Source organism: Lissotriton vulgaris, chromosome 7 (genome assembly GCF_964263255.1).
Source record: "Lissotriton vulgaris chromosome 7, aLisVul1.2, whole genome shotgun sequence".
NCBI lineage: Eukaryota > Metazoa > Chordata > Amphibia > Caudata > Salamandridae > Lissotriton > Lissotriton vulgaris.
The window spans coordinates 1,378,039,248-1,378,060,605 of record NC_141695.1 but is presented as its reverse complement, the minus strand read 5'-3'; positions in this window follow the sequence as shown (position 1 = coordinate 1,378,060,605).

The window sequence follows — 21,358 nt, the reverse complement described above, 5'->3', positions numbered from 1 at the left end:
TACAATTTGACGTTTTTATGATGTTAGTTAAGCCATTATACAAGCATAAAGAATTTACGATGGTACTTTAGAATGGTTTAGAACTCTTAGAGTTTGTTGTGGACAGTGCTTACCACATTCAGGACTTGGGACCTGTTAGACTTTGAACTTTACATTTCCCAATATGTACTCCATGCACGATTTGCAAATTCTGCAATCTGGACACTAGTCTGGCCAACCTTGCCGAAATAGCACGTCCTCCACCTGGCACTAACCGCTAATGGTCAGTTTTTATAATATACTTGGTACCCCACAAATAGGTCCTAAAACGCTCAGCACCCCACACACAAGTCAACAACTCTGTCTCTAACAGAATAATTTCAATCAGCACACTGCTATGCAGTGACACGTAACTACAATCCACTCTTTGCCATGCTCTTGTTGCATTAACACAGGGCCCAGACCAAAGTTGCTGGTATCAAGCATCACTAAGTACTCTTTCCCAATGACAAAAGGTGTGAGACACGGAGTTTCTACAATCATCAATTTCAGTGCATCAAAAGCAACTGCCATTTCTCCTGTCCACTCAAACCTTTTTTTTTAATTCTTTTTTATTGACATTTGCGAATACAGACATTACATGTAGGTGCATGAGCCTTGGTTACAGTATGTGCTCATATGTTAATAGCATCCTGACTCATACACCTTTTCATATCTGTCCACTCATACCTTGCATTTGTTGTAAAGACATTAGAAATGATCCACCCTAGATGTATTGTTAGGAATGAAATGTGCATAAAACTCTTTGAGCCCAGGAAAAGGCTACCAGCTGTTCCTTGCAGTTGGGAATAGGAACATTAGTAATATTTTCCACATGAATGTGCTTAGGTTTGATGCCAGAACCACTAATACGATGCCCTACAAACTCTACTTCATGTTTCTTGAATTTACAATACTCCATACGCAACGTAAGGCCCTTGGATGATACGCTGCCAAAACATTTTTCAAATTAAAATCAAGATCCTCCTTGTTCTTGGCAAAAACTAAAATATTGTCCTGGAAGGCAATTGCTCCCTTCATACCCTCAAAAGTTTCTTTCATCAGCCTCTGAAATACTGAGGCTGCACTGGCCAACTGAAATGGCATTCTGAAGATTCTAAAGAATGCAATCACATTTTTGGACTTATCCTTAAGTCTGACTTGAGAATACACACTTGTCAAATCTATACATGAGAAATGTGCCTCAGCTAAAGTAGTAACTATTTCATAGGGATTAGGAAGCAGAAGCACATTCACCCAAATCGCACTGTTAAGGCTGAGAAAGTCCACACAGTCTCAATTCCCTTGAAGTCTTAACCGAAACCCACAGTGAAGTTTCCACAGGTTCAGTAATGTCTTTCTTGTACAAGTCTTACAACATATCCTCGAGTTTTCCCCTGTACATGAGTGGTACATTTCTCACCTTATGTTGTGTAGTAATTGCATTGTCACATTATTTGATACAGTGTTTAAATCCCCAGTATTAGCCATGATTGTCACTAAAAACCTCAGGAAATTGCATCTTTAACTCTTGAATAAACATATCTAAATGTGCTCCCATCACTCCCCCCTCACCTTCAGAGGCATTCTTAATAATGTAGACCAGAGTATCAGCCATTGGATCCAGTTATTTGCCCATGTCTTCTAGATGAGGCCAACGCAACAAAGACTGACCACTCCTTGCCACATACACTTTCCCACGAGTATGTCGGCCTGAAAATTTTAAATCATCCCAAAAATAACCTACAAGATCTATTTTGTGAACCGTGTAACCACCCGGGACTGCGTCTGGTGATACAAATTTTTCATTAGGGCACTTTTCCTTCATGATGGTAAGTGACAGAATGGTATACCGCGCACATGAATCAATCAGCACAGGAATCAACACCCCATCTAAAGTGATTTCACACGCTGGGAAGTTTGTAATAGCCCTTCCATCACTTATGTTAAGTATAGTATTGGGATCTTGATCAAAACTACCTCGTGAAGCATATCAACCGCACATAGATGAGAAGCATCGCCGTCAGCGCCAGTCGCATTAGCAATGTTTGAAGTAGATTGTACCTGTACGCCTGTTGCTCCACGTATCTCACTGTCTGCATTTTGCATCTGTGCGATCTAAACAAATGCCGTCATCAGGATTGGTAGCCGCTGGGGACAACACAGTGCATGAATCGTTACTGGTTCAAGCAAAGTATCAACTTCCGTTGGCAGGACTGATGGTTTGTCAGACAGATGTCTAGCATGCATTCTTCTCCACATAACAGGCAATGTAGAACAGGTAAGATGCAATCTTGCCAGATTGGTCGGAATGATAGAAACCACGTGGTATTCAAATCTCTTAAACAAGTCAATCCCAGTATGTGTATCATGCGCTCACCACACTTCAAGGCCAGGAGAGTGTTCTCAAGGTGATTTGGGTGTCGATGGTGAGTTAGCTTGCCATATCGGAGCAGAATGAGCGAAAATAGTATCCCTGCTACGAGTCCAAAAACGAGAGGCAGGCCACCAAACACAGAGTGCACAAAGTTTGGAAATATGCCTAGGACTACTTCAAAGGGTGCTAACAGTACCGAAAAAATCATCTTAAATACATGTACAATACCACTCGCATCAGACATGTTTAAGATACGACCTAACATTTCTGAGAAATGTATAGGGCAGTTTGTCGATAAAGGGGCATGTATCTCCGCAGAAGTCCTTGCAACTTGCATATCATACGTCTCTTTGGCCGAGGTCAGTGGCACTGTTTTTTTTTAAAAAATGGCTTTCATTCTGCTTAAAGTATCAATTCATATAGAAGAGATGTTCCGTGAAGGCCATAATGGAGACTCCCCGTCTGTCTTAGTTTCAGGAAACAATACTTGCATACAGCAAGTGACCCTGGCTGACACAGTTACGAGATAGGGGGTTCCTGGCAACATGCCACAGCAGCTGTGATCATTCAACATAATGTAACTTCCATTTGAAAGCTGCCTAAAAATTGGATCAATCACTACAGCTGGAGAACCTTGCAGGTGGCAGGATAAGTTGTTCGAGGAACCATCGCAGTCCCGTGTAAATTAATACCCTGACATAGGAGTGAACCGCTTAGTGCATTTTCACAATTCGTACCACTGTGAAACACTTTTTCCCCCCACTCAACATTTTGTGTGTATAAGGTAAATCCCAGGATGTCTTGATGTATTCTTTACCCAACCTTTCATATACGCCTGCTGGTATATGTTTCAAACAATACTGAAATAGGAAAAATCTTTACAGGCAGAGTGATTGTACCGTGTATTATCCATTCTGTTGCTGGTTTCTCAGAAATAGTTAATGGCAATCTTTCCAGTTTTTCAATGCTTAGCACCGTATAGTCTGCTCCCCTCTGTGTCAATGTGATTTGTTTATCTGTAAGGTAAAATTCAGAAAACAATGACGTGGTGTTGATTAGACGCCTAGGCACATAGCCCGAACAAAGGTTTTGAAATGTCCAGCCCAAGTCCTGTTCCATTCTGTCTATGGCAGAGGATACTATGCTGTTCAAAGAATATATTCTGGAAGACAGAGTCGTTAACCCATTGTCAACTACAGAGAGAGATTTCTCTAAATTAATACGATCAATTTCTCATATTGGTTCTGCAGTCTCTGCTTGCGATGTTTACCATGCTTCGTTATATAGGGCATAGATACTGACGTATATAAAACATTTATGACGCGGTTTAGTAGGTCCTTGTAAGAAGTCCCTCAAATCAACGCCATCTTTATGTAAAGATAAGTGTTGTTTTACTTCTTTCAATGTACATTTTTCCAGCCATTCAAGGCATAGTTTTCCCACACTGTATGATGTTACTATCCCTGGATGTTGTCTCTGGACATATCTTGGATCTGGCCTAGTGAATGTGAACCCTTGTGTCTTATTCAGGCATCTATCTTGACAGTTGTTTCTGTCTGTGGGCCAGATTAACCATTTTTTCATTCAGGATCTGTTCTGTTGTGAAGAAAAATAGTATTTACGTCGACCTCCCCTTTTGTAGTGTTATTACTATCAGGTATAGGTGTAGGTATGAACGGTTTGTTTAAATCTTTTATCTTAGCTAATCCAAGACAAGATGTCTGTTGAACAGTGTCATTCAAAAACATTATTTGTTCCGGGATAATGCAGGCCCTAAATAAAGCTTTTAATCCCTGCACCTGCCAGTCTTTTGTGCCCAGACAGTTTTTGTCTCAATGTTGTCTTTCCAAAAGTCAAAGCCTAAAGTAGACAGTTGAGCATAAAAGGCCGCAGAATAAATTTGCGTAGTATTAGTCAGCATACTTTTCATTCCTGTCCTATTAACATTTTTAAAGTAAAATGCTTCTGGATTTGAAATACTAAAACCTGAAAAGTATGGAAATTTGTCATAAAATGTTTTTGAGCTACCTTTCGGTGGCATAGGACAATGTTCCCATTAGTTACATTTCAGTACATTTCTAGGGTTTGCAGATTTATGCAAGAAATGATGACCATAGTGATTATAACAGTGCATTTGTTCATAATCTGATGAACCTTCTAAGTATTAATGATTTGTAAATTTTGCAGACATTTCTAGGCCTGACATTATACTATTAACAGTCTCAAAGTCCCAATCCTCAGAAAAGGTGCTGGGTGAAACAAAGTCACTCAAGGAAACCTTAAATTGGTGTAGAATCTTCAACAGCTCTGCAGGACCAAAGATGTCATAATCAGTTCTGTCCCAAGCTATACCACCAGGTATAGGAATGGCTGTGATGTTCACTGTTGACAAGTCTCTTTGTTCACAATGGGAAGATTTGTGTGGTCTGAGGAGTAAGTTGATGTTTTTACTTGCTGTGTCCTTTTTACTACATCTCCCATTGATCAGCATTCCCAAGGTAAATACCATAGTCAACTAAAGTAGAAGAAAAAGTACACCTAACACAATCCAAACGTCAACCCATGGTGAAACCAGATATGTTTTTCCAGTTGATGAAAAAGTTCTGTTGCTTGTTCTTTAAAAGTTCTTTTAGCTGGCGGCGTTTCAGGTTCGCTGGGATCCTCGGAAAACGTATCAAAGTTAACGAAATAGCCAGAGGCAGTTCTGTCAATTGTAGGGATTGCTTCAGGATTCAATGAAATCACTGGAACCACTAGATCACTTGTCAAAGTAGTATAGTCAGATGCTATTTCATTGTAGACAGACGATTCTTGATGAAATGTTATTTGGGTCTCAAGAGGCACAAGTTCCATGGCTTTGCTATAGAGTCCTTTATTCGGTACTGCAGTCTTCAAAGGTTATCAGTCTCTCAGTTTGAACCTCTTGGATTGTAGCCAGATTCGGGCGTCTGCTACATCTTTGGAGTCTACTCGGCCTACTACTTATAATTGGCCACATGATGAGGTTTTATCAGTTCGATGGATACAAACCTGTTCTCCTTTCTTCCAGCAAGGGGCGTCAGTAACACTGTTCTTGATCTGTGGATCGCTAGCACAGGTACTGGTTGTCTGTATGAAGGCCCAAATTCCTTCTTGTCTGCGATCTTTTCTCTGACTAGATCCCCAATCTTTGGAATCCAGGCAGGCCTTGCTGGGACGGGTGGTTTCTCTTCCGTGGTCTTTGGCTTCTGCAATACGTTGCTTTGACTTTTTCTTATTTCATTTAAGTCCTGCAAAACAGCCAAACGGTCTTTGATATTAAAAGGTTTTTGTTCCACCACTGAAGTGTGACATTCAAGGTCCTGGAGAATCATTCTAGTTCAAAAAAGATTTCATATGGAGTGATTCCCCCCAGAGAACTTCTTGGCAGATTGTTAAGATTACGTTGGACATTTATTAGATGTTTGACCCACCCGTTACCCGAGCATAATACCCTAGCTGTTATCGATTGCTTTATGTCCCGTTTTTTTCTCTCCACAACCGAATTTCCCTCAGGATGGAATGGACTAGAATACTGCAATGCAACTCCTAGATTGGCCATGGCCTCCTTGTAAGTTTTTGAGCTAAACGCAGGACCCTGGCCAGAATGTAGCGTGCCGACTACGTATGTGCCGATAAAGACTCACAGACCTTTTATAACAGTTTGGGGGTCAGTCGAGCGCTGAGGCCACATCCAAATGAATCTTGAGCACAAATCCACTGTGACCATTTTATATTTATAGTTACCTTCCCTCTGCAAGGGACCGCAGTGATCTAGGTAAATGCAAGCTAATGGTTTATCTGAGATTAAACAGGGGAGTCTGCACAGGACGTTTCAATGTATACACTGTCATCTTTTGGCCGATTTCACATTCCAAAACATAGTTTCTGGTCTGTTTCCTCATGCACGGCCACCAGTATCTCTGTTTTAGTAATGATACTGTAGCAGAAACACCTGCGTGTGCAGAGGCGAGCCCTTCATGTGCTACTAAGATTAGTCCTGATCTATGTTCCATGTTTGGAATTACTCTATACCCCACTCCAGGGATTTGAGCAAAAGGAACATTATTTGCATCAGTTATGTATGAGTATTTGAGTGGATAGTCTTTTGGTAATGTTTTACCACTGTTTTTGCTTGAAGCATTGACAGCTTGCATTATTTCACCGTCTATTCGCGCCAATGAATTCCCTGCAATGCAAACGCCATCACGTTGATGACTCAGTGTATGGATCACATGAGCTTTTTTTAGTTCTCGTCGTAACTGACCTACTTGCTCCCAAAGAAACTTATGCTTGATTGTGCCACCTTTCGCATCTTTGAAAGTGTTGTCAATCCAGTTCTGCAAGTATTCATTATAAGATTGAAAGCAATAATAGGAATCGCATGCTATGAGTGTGGTGAATTTTCAATCAAGTGCCATCTTGAATGCTTTTAGTTCAGCTCGCTGAGCTGTACAATCTCCTAGAGATTGCGTTTTAGTGACCATTGGTCGGAATTTACCAACGCTCCAGTGACCTTTAATGATCGTGCACGCAGCACTATAAGATTGTTTACCTCTAATTGCGGGTTGTGCTGATCCGTCTGTATAAAGTATACATCAGTGCTGTTCTAGAGGCAGAATCTCAGTGGGCAGAGGACATTCTTGTTCGTATTGTAAAAATTCTTGAGTTTTCAAATAAGGGTCAAAAACGTATTCAACGTCTGTTGCAGCAAGAGAATTAACCCATTGTATCCATCTAAGATGTAAAGCCTTTGCATTCGGAATGCTCGCTTTTGTCACTGCCTCTAAGGCAGATACAGGAGTAACAACCATTATATGCTTACCCTGTGCAAGGGCTCTCTCTTTTGTTACTCAGTTTGAACCGCTGTCAGAATTTTTTCTGTAGAAGTGAATTTAATTTCTGCTTGTGTGTACAAGTGTGATTCATAAGCAATAGGTACTTTTTCTCCTTCATTAAATGTTAAGTACGTGAATCCGCATCTGCCTGGAATGATTCGGATCACTAGGTTGCGTATGTTTACGCATGTTTGTAAATGTCTTGTTGCTAACATGTGTGTTTGCACTGAACGTAAAATTTCTGTGTGTTTTTGAGTCCTATTAACTGTTTTAAAATCAGGTTTGATTATTTCGTAGAGTGGTTTAACCCTTTCTGCGTAATTTAGAATGTAAGTTTGTCTGAAATTTAGGAAACCTAGAATTGACTGTAAGTTTTTCTGCGTTTTTGGAGGTTGGACGAGTGCACCTTTCTCTAGAAAGTTTGCTGCCAGGCTTTTGCCTTCACTTGATAACTTGTATCCTAGGAAAAGGACGTTGAGGTGGGCAATTCTCGATTTCTTGAAATTGAACTTATACCCCTCAGAGGCGAAGCCCAATATTAGGGTGTTCACCCTGTTCAAGTGCCTATCCAAGTCATCGTCCATTAGATAGATGTCATCGACATATGATAATGCCTCATCATCATAGGTTTGTAGTAACTGTTACTCTGGCTTAAAATAACCCTGGACTAATATTGAATCCCTGGGGGAGACAGCAGAATTGGAGCTGTGTCCCCATGATTGAGAAAGCTGTGAAATACTTGCTTTCCGGTGCAATGTTTTGACAGAAGAAACCGTTAGAAATATCTAATGTTTTATATTTTTTACGCACAATGTTATTCATTAGTGCTGTGCACTGTGTGCATTTTGTACTGCAAAGGTTTTGCAAAAGGAGTTTGAATGTCTGTAATCCAAAACTAGATGATATGTATTGTTTGGTTTGGAGACAATAAACAAAGGATTGTTCATTGATGAGGTGCATGATTCAGTCACCCCTTGGTATTCAAGTTGATCTAAGATCTCCCTGACTTGTTTTTTAGCTTCTTGCTTAACTGGGTACTGCCTCTGTGCAGTTGGTTGAGTATTTAACTGGATTTTATGTTGAGGAGAATCCTCATACCATCCTACATGATTTGTATATAATGAAGGAGCCTAGGCTACAGTCAATTTCCTGGCATAAGTATATTTTGTATGAATTGGAATATGATTGAGAAGGCTGGCCTAATGATGTCTTTGCCATGTGGGCACTCCCTGACAAATTCAGGTGGCCAGTCTTGTTCAGCTAGAAGAATGTCATAACCCTTAGAGAGCTTCTCCCAAAAGAGTGCTCTTATTTTTCTAGTTATATCCCCCTCCATCTGGAGTGTTATTTCATATAACATGCGTGGGACACTAACCCTGGTATCAGCTATTTCCACTTGGATGTACTAATTCAAGTCCACTGTCTCCAGATGATCCTTCAAGATCTTGCGAGCTACGGTTACTTCTGCTGTGCTGTCCAACATTGTCTGAGCCTACTCCAAGTCCTTGAGTTGTGTCCTCAAGATCCTCTGCATGTCTGATTTTTAGACCTGCTACCTTCTTTTTGGTGAATTGAGTGTTCCTATTTTTTGGAACGTGTTGATCGTCTTTTGACTTCACGCGTTCTTCCTTTTGTTCTGACTGTCCTCTTCTTTCGGATTCCTGTGATGAAGTCTGAAAGGTATGAGAGGAACGTGTATCAGTATCTTGATATCTATCAGGTTTTCTCAAATGATCCCTATTCCTGAGGTTATACCTCCTTTCAGAGAGTTTTTTTGAGGAGACCTACCTCAGGAATGAGAACTCTTCTCTTTAGAAGTTTGTTTAGTATTCTCCCACTTCTTTTTAGGAAGAGTGAGAGTGTTTTTTATAAAGACCTTTTCAAGACTTTCAGTCAGTTGAGGTTTCGCTGGTTTACCACCCAAACTGTCTCTAATTCTTCATAGGATTTTTCGATTATTCTGCCTAGTTCTTGTGGTTGCTAAGTTACATCAAATTCTCTTCGTTTTTCGCGGATCGCCACGGATGCTGCTTCACCTTTAATATTAGCTAATATTATTGTTGAGACCTGTTTGAAATCTTTCAGTAATTTCATATCTAGATTTTGGTTTAAAGCATTTTTTATTAAGACAAAACATAGGAGGTAAGGAAACATGGGGAGTAGGGTTACATACATTCAGGTGATGAGCTGAGCATAAATCTACGAGTGCGATGGTGGACAAAGCTACTGCAAAAGGAAGAAAAATAATGGCAAAATGATAAAAGCTGAATACAGTCGACACTATTCAGCAGACTAGAAAAAGAAAGGCAATAATGCAATAAACCAACCCCACCAACCCCCAGAACCCCTCCCTCCAAACACCCCAACTCGCCCCAACCGTCACCCACCTCCCCCGTCCAATACCCGGCTATAACGCAACCTGCCCGCCCACCACACCCCCCTCCCCGTGAGCCCAGATCTTGTGCCCCTTTAGTCAGGTGAAAGCACCGGTGGTGTTAATCTTAGAAGTCTGAGGTACCTCGGGCAGGTGAGTTCCCTAAATTCTGTAGTTAAAAGCGCGTGAAAAGGTTGCCATAGCTCATCAAATTGGTCCACGTCCCCCGCCACCATAAGCGATAGTTTCTCCATACCCAGCACATGCCAAAGCCTGTGCAGCCAACCTGTGATGGAGGGGACCGTGGCAGTACGCCAGTGGATCAAAATGTTCTGAATCGCTGAACCCAGCGATATCGCAATTTGCCTACCCCTGCGGGACTTCAGCGGGTACATCAGGCCATTCGGAAGGCCCAGCAATACGTACGCCGGGAAGTGTGGCAATTCAGTTTCAAAATGAACATCAATCTTGTCGAGAACCTCCCTCCAGTAAGCTTCCAGCAAGGGACAGTCCCAAAGTATATGTGTAAGGGTCCCCACCCAACCACAACCCCTCCAGCACTCCTTCTTGATATGCCTATTCATCTTGTGTAGCCTCTCCGGGGTATAGTACCAGTACGTGGATACTTTGGTGAGTGTTTCTGTGAGACCTGTGTGATATGCAGAGTGTCTCGCTCGGTGCGCAATTTGATCCCATTCCTTATGACTAAGTGTCCTTCCCAGTTCCCTATTCCAGCGTTCCCTGCCCGGGTTATAGAAATGAAACGGAGGGGGCTGCAGGAATTTGTAAAGATCGGTGATTAGCTTAGCATCAGAGGCGCGGGTCACCAACCACCGCTCGTATGGCGTTATCTGGCGGTCAGCAGAGCCCCGCACCTGAGATTGAAGCGCCCAATGCCTAACCTGCATATATCGCAACCTATCTGACTCAAGCAGTTGGAACTCCTGTTGCAATTGCTGAAAGGGGACCACCCCCTCCGGTCCATATATCTGGAAGAGCGCTCGGCAGCCCATCGCCCTCCAGTGGGAGAAAGCGCCTGGTTCCATCCCAGGGGAGAAATCAGGGTTGTCCGCTATCGGTGTAAAAGGCAAAGGGAACGTGGTGAGTTCATGAACCTCGTTAACCGCGTCCCACACCCTCAAGGGGACTCGCATGACGAAAGAAGCGTAGAGGTTGGGGGGGCGATGAATCCGGCGCAAGAATGGAACCTCCTGGAGGGTGTGCCCCACCACCGCTTGGTCTTGAAAGAGCCAGTGCTTGTCGGATTCCCACCTGCTCCACTCCACAAGGTAGCGCAACTGCGCCGCCTGGAAGTATTTCCGGAGGTCCGGGATACCAAGGCCCCCCGCCTCCGGGGCCAGCGTGGAAAGAACCCTCTTCATCCTCAGCTTGCGGCCTTGCCAGACAAAGCGTGCGATATCGGCCTGTGTCTGTCTAATCCAGCCCACAGGAGGCTGGAGCAGCAAGGCCCGAAAGAGGTATAGGATCTGGGGCAGGACCGTCATCTTGACCGCCGCAATCCTGCCGAGCCAGGACAGCAGGCTTTTACTCCAGCGGCCCAGCTCCTCCTTGATCTTCCTGCTAAGAGAGGCATAATTGGCCGTTACCATCGCTGGCAGCGTGGGCGCTAGCAGAATCCCCAGATACGGCACCAGGGATGATGACCACTGCATGGGGAAGAGCCGCTGCAGATCTTGTCTAGTATCCACGGCTAGGGACACATCCAAAGCCACCGACTTGGCCATATTCATCTTAAAACCAGCCACTTTCGAAAAAGCGTCTAGTTCCTGAATAAAAGCGGGGAGGGCCCGTCTAGGATCATCCAAGGTCAACAGGACGTCGTCCGCATAAAGACTGACCGTGTGGACATACCGACCCATCTTGATCCCAATCGCATCCGGGTTTTGGCGAATTCTCTGGGCAAACGGCTCCATATAGAGAGCAAAGAGGAGTGGGGAAAGCGGGCATCCCTGCCTAGTGCCCCGTTCGATCGCAAAACTGCGGGAGCTGCACCCATTAACCCTCACCGTCGCCGAAGGGTACTTGTAGCAATTGAAGACCATCAAACAGAATTTGTCTCCAACACCCAGTTTCCGGAGCACCTGCTCGAGATAAGGCCAGTGAACCCGATCGAATGCCTTCTCGGCATCCACCGCTAGCAACATCCGTTCACCCGGGATCCGCGAAGCTTTCTCCAAAATGTGTGCTACCCTCTTAGTGTTATCGATGGTTTGTCTGCCGGGCACAAAGCCAGCTTGATCAGCCTCAACCAGGCCCGGCAGATGCAGGGCCAGCCTAGATGCTAGAATCCCTGTATACAGCTTAAGGTCGACATTCAGGAGCGAGATAGGCCTGTATGAGCCGCAGAGGGCCCGGTCTTTCCCAGGTTTCGGGATCACTGAGACCTTTGCTTTTAACAGGTCCGGCGGGATGGATCCCGGCTCGGAAAAGGAGTTAAACAGGCGGGTGAGAATAGGGGCCACGACCGGGCAAAAGGTTTTATAAAATAAGGACGTGTAACCGTCCGGGCCTGGAGCCTTCCCGTGTTTGAGCCTGGCTATCGCTGATATCACCTCCTCCACGTGGATGTTACGTTCGAGGTGTTCCGCCTGTGCAGGGTCCAGCGCCGGAAGGGCTACTGACTCCAAATATTCCGTGGCATCCTGTGACGAGGGGGGTTCCCCCGCGTAGAGCGCTTCATAAAAACTACAGAACGTTTCTGCCACCGCGGCGTCGTCAGAGACCGCCACCCCGTCAGCGCCGAGCAGTTCCTTCACCACGTTACGTTGGTGCGCGATACGGAGCCTATTTGCCAAGAGTTTGCCACACCTATCCCCACCTGTGTAAAACACATGTTTTAGACGCAGCGCCGCGTATTCCGCCCTATCCATGTCCAATGCCGGCAGGAGCTTCCTGGCAGCCTTCAACTGCCTCCACACCCTAGGAGCTCCGGTGCGGCGATGGACCTGTTCCAATTCCTGGACCTGGGAAGTCAGCTCTTCCCTCTTGCGCTGTCTCTCCCTGTTTTCAGCTGAGGAGATGGAAATGAACTTCCCCCTAAGAACCGCTTTCAGCGCCGCCCACTGTGTCGCTGGCGAGGTGTCCGAGTTATCATTGTGCGCCTGGTAGTCCCGGATCGCTTCCTCAATATGCTTCACAACCGTTTTTTTGTGCAGGAGGGTGTCCCTAAGGCGCCACACCCCCCGAGAGGGGGAGGCCGTCGGCAGCGCAAAGGCGCCCACGACCGGCGCATGATCAGACAGCGACAGGACCCCAATGTCCGCCGCTGTAGCAGCAGCACGCATCGGTCCACTAACCAATAAGTAGTCCAACCGTGCGTAGGTCCGGTGCGCATGTGAATAATAGGAATAGTCCCTATCCGTGGGGTGGAGCGTGCGCCAAAGATCATGCAGATCCATGTCAGTGATTCGAGCCTTCTCGGCCTGTGAAAGTTCCCCAGTCTGCGGGTATCGCTGCGCTGACCTATCGAGTGTAGAATCAAAAACTATATTCAAATCGCCCCCTAGAATGACAGGTCGATCAGGAGAGGCAGTCACGTCCACCAGCACTGAGTCCAGAAAGCGCTCTTGGTGGTCATTTGGGCTATATACTGAGCCAATAGTGAACGTTGTGTCCCCCAGCCGGAGGCGGTACGCCAATAGCCTCCCCTTCTGTTCCGCAAATTTGTACAACACCTCACCCCTGAAGGAACTCGCTAGCAGAATGGCCACCCCCGCGGTTTTAGAAGCAGCAGAGGAGAAAAACTGAGTTGGGAATTTATGAGAGCGCATCCTGTGGCATTCCCGTGATAGTATTTGGGTTTCTTGCAGGAGGCATATATCTGCCTGTGTCCCCTCCAGCAGAGACAGGATCGCCCTTCGCTTCACAGGGTTATTCAGACCCTTAACATTAAGGGTCACTACCTTCAGTGACGACATACCCCCAAGGGACTGGAAGCGCTAAGCCGCGGGCAGTCAATGAGCGGGGGGGGGGGGGGCACAGGACAGCCGCGCAGGGCAAGCAAAATAGAGCCAAGCAATAACAATTGAGACATTGGACGGTACCCTTTCAACCCCAAAACAACTCCCAACCCCAACCAAAACAGACCCATGGCAACTAGCCAATTCCCCACCCACGCTCAAACAACCCATTGTCCCAGTCATGTCCCAAAACGGACAAGTCTGTGAAAAGTACAAAAAGTGGACGTCCGGCCACTCGTCCTCCCCGTCTCAACCCCGACCCTCCCTCCAGCCCCCAAACCTGGCATTGAAGAAGCGATGTCCATCTCCCCCCGGAGTGAGTCTATGCCGTCATGGCGACACCGTTCGTGGCGGCCGAGTCCCTGGCCGCTTCTCTCAGGGCGCTGGCCATGTCCGCCCTGATAGTGGGTGAGTCCGGCCGTCCAGCGCTCGCCGTCGATCTCCTCCTCGCCGACCGCCGTCGTCCTCTTCGATCAGAACGCCTCCAGCCCGGTGTCGTGTCGCCCTCTTCCGCGGCCGTGAGACCTAGGACACCACAGACATCTTGCAAGGAACGCAGCTGGTGTAGCACTCCGATCCAGCGGAATATCAGGCGAAAGGGATGTCCCCAAGAGTACGGCGTCTCATTCTCTCGCAGGAAATCCGTTGTGATTTTGAAGGACCTGCGCTTCTGTAGGGTGATAGCAGAGAGGTCCTGAAACAAAGCCACAGGCCGTTCGCGGAAGGTCAATGGCTGTTTCCTGCGGGCTTCAGCCATGATGCGTTCCTTCACCGGGAAATCCAGGAGGTAGGCCAAGATATCTGGTGGAGATGCCGTCGCCTGTCGCCCGACTCTGTGGGCCCTGTCGATTCGGATCGGGAAGTCCGCGGGCTCTCCCAGGATCTCCCTGAACAAGTCCTTCAGGTAGCCCGTCAAGCCTGTCCCTTCATCCGCGGACGGCACACCTCGGACACGAATGTTATTCCTTCTCGACCTGTTCTCCAGGTCCTCGTTGTGTACTTGGAGTTCGACATGTTGCTCTCGGAGACGGAGAACGTCTTGCTGCAAGTGGACAATCTCTTCATCCCGCCGTTGAGCCGCTGCCTCCACCGTCTCCATCCGCTCACCTAGGCCCTCCACCTCTCTACGGACCTCGCGCACTTCGCTGGCCACCTCCTGCTTCAGCGTCTGAAAGTCGGCCTTAAGCGAACTGAATAGTTCCTCCATGAAGGACCTCGTGACGGGGGGCTCGCCCCCGGTCGGGTCCGCTGCGGCTCTAGAAGAGCTTGGGGACGGTTGCGCCCTGTCTCACTGTTGCTGGGCTCTGCTGAGCATGTCCGGCAGGGTGCGGTCCCCCTTCCTCGATCCTCGGTTCCCCGACATTCGTGCCCTGTAGGCCGTCGCACTCCACACAGTCAGTTATGCGATCCCAAGCCACTAGCAGCAGGCATCGGCGTCGATGAGTCTCCAACGGCTGGCAGAGCGCTGCCGGGGGGAACGCCCGTTGAAGTAGGGACACCAAGGGTCGTGCTCCACCGAGGACAAAATGGCTGGCCAGGCCTGTCGCAGGGGGCAAACCGTATCTCAACCAGAGTTCGAACGTTGGCCACCACAGTGGGGGCCTAGACCGCAGCGTCCCTCAGGGAGAAAGAGCTATGCAGGGCTATGCAGGGCCAGGGGTGTAGGAGCTGTTCCCAGGTGACACTGTCGGAGGGCTTCGTCACCGTCGTCGTGAAGACAAGATGGCGGATGAGCGTAGCCGGGTAGACAAGTCGAGCCCGGTGGCACCGTCAAGGCTACGCCAAGAGTCAGTTTCACGGAATGAGTCCCTTCCAGGGCCGACAAGCCAAATAAGGGAAATAGTTGACCTGGCCCCAGATCCTGAGCACTGTCATAAACTGGCGATGGGGCCGGGGCTCACACAATGTAGGAAACCACCGTCGCTGAGCCAAATGCCTCCACGATCAGACAATAGGCTTCTCCCTTCTCGACAGCTCGCAGCAGTTATCCATCCGGCGTACCACACCAGGCACAGTCTGATGCGAGTATGCAAGCGAACTCCGCGCCAGGCCACCAGACATCAGCATCAGGGTCCACTCAAGCCTCCTGGCCAGCGCTCCGCACCGCTCCGCCTCCGTGGCGCTCCACAGTTAGGTTATCGGTCTCTAAGCGTGCCTCCGCCGGAGCGATCGGGACCAAAGTTGCCCCAAAATGTGCCTCAGGGTCTCCGCCACCTTTCCCTCGGCTGCCAAGCTTCAGCGGGGGGAGAGAAGCTGACGAAAAAGGGCTCGGGCTTAGTCGGGCCGGGGGAGCTGCGGGAAGAAGCGTCCGCTCACCCCGCCATCTTGGCCACGCCCCCTCATATCTAGATTTAAAGCAGGTTCTGCCCCGTATTAATTTTTAATCTGTTTCAGGACATCTGGTATTACCGCCATAGTCGGAACACCATGTGTTTTGGTTTAAATTGCAGCAAAGACTGTACCCCAAGTGTTGCAGTCCTCCAGGCGTGGTGCGATCACCATTGGTAAACAGATTGTTAGAATCCTGTGTTTCTCATGAGGGGAGTATCAGGAAATACTGCCTTGATTTGAGTAATTGTTTGAGCTATCCAGAATGGAATTTGTTCCCTTTTTGCTGGTAATTTACCAATGACTGATTGTATAGTCTGTGGTGTGATTTTATTTGAGTTCCCCTGGTAAGGAAGGGATGTGTTGTGGAATCCTTAAAGGAGGTTGGACTGTTGGAGTCTGCATGACTTATTGAACCAATTGTCTATGGATTTTGATTAGTTGTTTTAGTTGAACTAATAGTTCCGCTTCTCACATTTCTTCAATGGCAGGATGTGGTGTATAGCTGGCTAATACTGGCCATGTTGCTCCTGGTCTACCTAGTGGACCGAGCCTGGGAATGTGATTTTGATGTTGTAGGGCGCCTTTAAACCAGAACCCATGCTCCTGGTAAGTTAGTGGAATTTCAATATCCTCAAAAGGAATGTATTCCGTTGGATGTTCCTCTTCTTTGTAGAAGTGAAACAGATGTGATACTAGATTTGCTTCAGGGAAGATAATCCATGAATAGAATACCTCTGTCTGACGATATTCATGTACCTCTATCACAAAAATTACCCAACCACCTCTTGATGATAGGCCATTTGTTATAAGTTGTATAGTGATGGCTTTCCTTACATTTTCTGGGATGATTATAGAATCTGCATCGGTCTCTTGGAAACCTGTAACGTCAAATCCTTGTACGGCATTATTGCCTGTAGTTCCACCGTTCTTGGTGTTGCTATCCGGCATTTTTGTTGACTGAAAGTTTGCAGAGCAAGTTTCAAGGAAACAAAGATAAGGTGCACAATATTTTGGAACACTGTATCCTTCAACGTTGAACAGACCAAAAACGAATACATAGGATTTTCGTCCTACTCAGTTATGGTGGATGTTTTATCCTTTTACCCACTCCAGACGTCTATTGGAGTATTTTATGGGAAAAAGGGGTCTCTGAGAAAAGCACGACTGAGTTACTTTAGTATCTAGCGTTACATTCGTGCCTTGCCAAACGTTGGGCACCATATAGTGTAGTTCCTATATTCCCAATAGGCTCTTTGCATTGGAATAATATATCCTACAGATTAGACTTAGGACTGAGGTCGACTAGGTCTCTATGGAATATATTAAACTTAATAGTGAGTGCCAGCTAGCTCAGAGGTCACTAGAAACTTTCTCAAATTCACAAGAAGGGATTCGTTTCCGACAACTGCATAAACATGACAACTTTGTTTCTCAGGAATAAGAAATGTATCTCTAGAGTCGCGGAAACAATAGATATGTATTTCATTCAGTCACTCGTGCATGCTTCGTTTCTACAGAGTTGCAGAGTAATAGAGAGACGGGCATTTTCAATAAAATGTTTATTGAACAGTCTTCTTTCTCATGCAATAAAAGTCAACTGCTACAATCGTAATGCAGACTGCAAAGTATAATGCGTACAGCGAGAACAATATTATAAAATAACACTGTAGGAGTATTGTATGGTTTCTAAACCATATAAAAATACATACATAAATAACGATGACTAAAAATACTCAACTGGTGCTTCTAAATACGCCCACTCCAATGTCCCTTTCCTAAGTCTAGTACGCGGGAAGAAGTAAGTATTGTGTAGCATAGGTTTAGTTGTTTTTGCCAAGAATCTATCCAAGAATTCTCTGAGTTCTAATCAGCTCCATACCTTAGTTTAGAATGAAGGAGGGCTGGTATCTCAGTCTCGGGGCTTGATTTCCCAACACCCCACAAGGGGAGATTGGAAACACTGGAGCTGGATTCTCGGCGAGAGAAAGGCAGCCTCTTGATCAGTGCGTCAGCTAGAGGGTGAAATTCAATATATATATTTTTTTATAGCGCACTCCTACCCTAAAGCCTTGTAGCGCTTGGACCAGGCGAACAGAACAACAACCAGGCTGTACAATTAGTGAAAGAGAAAAGTTTTCAAAAGTCTGTGAAACGTTTGTAGATCAGATTCGCTGCGCAAAGTGGGTGACAGAGAATTCCAAAAGGCAGCAGCATTCCATGAAAAGGAGCGACCTCCCCATCTGACTCGTTGTACTTTCCGTGTGATTGCAAGAAAGGCTGTGCTAGAGCATAGGTTTCTAGGAGGGTGGTAAGGAGTCACTAAAGAACGAATCATAGCAGGGCCTGAGTGCCACATAGCTTTGTTGGCTATGCACAACTCCTTAAATTGAATCCTGGCCTGAATTGGCAGCCAGTGAAGCTTCTTCAAGGCATCTGACCACGACTGTCTCTGAGGCAGCTCCAAAAGTAAACGGGCCTCGCAGTTCTGGGTCACCTGCATCTTTTTAATAGTAGCCATTGGTGCACCCAGATACAGGGAATTCCTGTAGTCTAGGCGGGACAAGACGAGAGCCTGCACCATAATCCTATGAGCCTGAAAAGCAGGTGGCGGAGAGCTTGATAGCTTAATGATTGAAACAGGGAGTGCTATCAAGCCACCCTCCGAGACTCTTAATCTGGTCTTTCAGCACTGGCATTGTGCCCAGACAGGTCGGCCAGCCCAAGGCAGCTCTGGCTGACGGGGACTTACCCAGGAACATCAGTTCAGTCTTTTCCCCGTTTAACTTTAGATGAGAAAGTGCCATCCAGTCGGCTACCGCTTCTAGGCAGCTGCCCAGAGTGCTGAATGATTGCTCAAGGTGGTTGAGAGCAACCATCAATTGGGTATTATCTGCATAGGTGACAATTTTGATGCCGAAGGGAAGCACTATCCCAGCTAATGGCTCCATATAGATATTAAAAAGCGTGGGGCTCAGGGAAGATCCCTGAGGAACCCCACAGCTAAGGGGCCATAGTTTAGATTGAGTAGCACCCTACGAGACCTGAAAAAATTGGTCTTTCAGAAAGGATTGCAGCCAGGTAAGAGAAGAGCCAGACCTGTCACCCCAAGATGTTTTAGTCGGGAGAGCAGGATGTTATGATCCACAGTGTCAAAGGCGGCACTGAGGTCCAGCAAAATAATTGCTGCAGTGCCGCCTTGGTCCAAATACCTCTGAGCGCCACCTGTCACTGCCAAGAGGGCTGCTTCCGTCCCAAGCTTAGGACGAAAACCTGCTTGGGAATCATGGAGTAGATTGTTAGACTCCAGGTGATGAACCAAGATGGTATTGATATGTTTCTCAAGCAGATTGCCCACAATGGAAGGAGAGAAATTGGACTGTAATTTGCCATGATGGAAGAATCGGCTTCCTTCGGCACTTGTTGTAGCGAGCTGCATCGGGCAAGTAGATAGTCGAACTGCTCCGAACCACTGTGCCTTGCTAGAGCAAGTGAAGGTATATTTATGCCTTGAAGGTGTCTAGGAATGCCATAGTTTGACATAAAGTCGGGTATAATAACCTCAGGAAAGAACCCTTAGGGAATAGTCGTTCTTTGCAAAGTACATGAGTTCTTGGACAAATCAATATTCAAACAAGGGAAGGTCCCTGACTGCTTAAGCCATTTTTCCAAGAAATCGTTGTGACGTTTGCTACAGGTGGAATTAGCCATGCCTGTATTTGGTCTGCATGGGCTATGTCTAAATAAGGGCTTGATTTCTATGCCTATATTAGGGCAATGAGAATTGTACCTATATAAGGGCATGAATCGGGAAAATTCACTCGGAGCCTAAAACGCCACACAACACCTAAATGTGATCCACTTCTGCACCTATAGCACAAAGCTCCTAACCTCTTCCCATCCGTTGTTTGCCACAAGGATTTCCCCTCAGTTGTTTGCTCATCAGTTCTTTACCACATAGCTTTCACCTCATTCTTTTGCCCCAACTTTCCTGGCTTTATCCCCACCATTTTGTGATGCCACATGTGCACTTTTTTCTCCATTACCTTTAATTTCCTACACAGATTTCTCCGAATGCTCAATGGCTTTAACAATTTCAATTGTGTCATTAAGTGACATATCAGATGTAGTCTGTAGTCTTTCTTGTATTTTCCTATTGTTGGTCCTCATTAAAATTTGATCCCTAAAAACCCCTGAAATTTCCTTTCAAACAACACCACCAAACCCCATGTAAATACAATCCTAAACAATCACCCTCAAAATAACAAAAGTAGTCACCATTCTCCTGCACAAAACACAAAGTAACTGTCACAGCCCTGGATAAGATGTGCTAATATCAGTATACACAACCACTGTAAAAATAAAAAAAAATGTCACCGTTGTCTGACAGATTGTACCAACCAAATCTGCAACACAAGAACTGGTGTGTACATCATTATGTGTGCAACAAGAGCAACAGCAGAGGGCCTCACCCTTAAAGTGCACTTTCCGTAGTAGTTCTCCGCACAACACAGGGTCAGCTGTGCCTTGGAACTGGTGAGCATATCACAGTATGCGCTGTGCCAGAAAAAATGCACCGCACTCTCATGACTAAACGCTATGGCCTCACCACACGTATAACACACAAACCAAAGGTATACGCAATAAACTAGGTAATTGTGCCCCGCGTTGAAGGTGAGCAATGAAATCCAACGCCCCTTCTCAAAAGCCTAGTGCCACCAAATCCAGATGTAAATGGGTACGTAGAGAGGTCATACCCCTCGGGCCTCCACCAATAAGATGTGCTTCCCCAGTGTAGTATCCCCAATCAAATCAGGATACAGAGAGGTGGTCATCCCTTGAGCCTCTGATAATCTGATGCACCCTATTCACTTCCTAGGTGTGCCAGCCAATGAGATGCTCCCTGCAATAACCAATAAGGGGGTTAGGGAGGTAGGGGGTGGCTTCTTAGTACAGATTCTATACTATTGTTTTTTCTTCTCTTTATTTATCTTCTCTTCCTTTTCGGACAAACACACTCGGTCACTAAGTCTTCCAGCGCAACCTAACAAAAGCATAAGGAGGTAACACTGGAGGGAGGAATGGGCCCAATTGCAGGGTGGCTCAATACCCAAAAGACTCCACCACAAAAGGGCGACTTCAAGCGTAAGACATGACACAGCCCAAGCAAACCCAACTACTTTCAGATCTAAAAGTAGTCTCACTTAAGGGCTCAACCACCTAGTCAAGAGAAGAAAAGTAATCGATTACCTCACAAGGCTAAAGACTGATGTGTGCGTGCTCCAAGAAACTAAACTATCAGAGGAGGACGCACAACGACTGAAGGCGAACTGGATAGGGCAAACCCTCTGCTCGCCAGCAGTACTTAAAAAGAGAGGAGTAATATCACTAATAAACAAGAAAGCCAGACTAATGCTGCATGAGT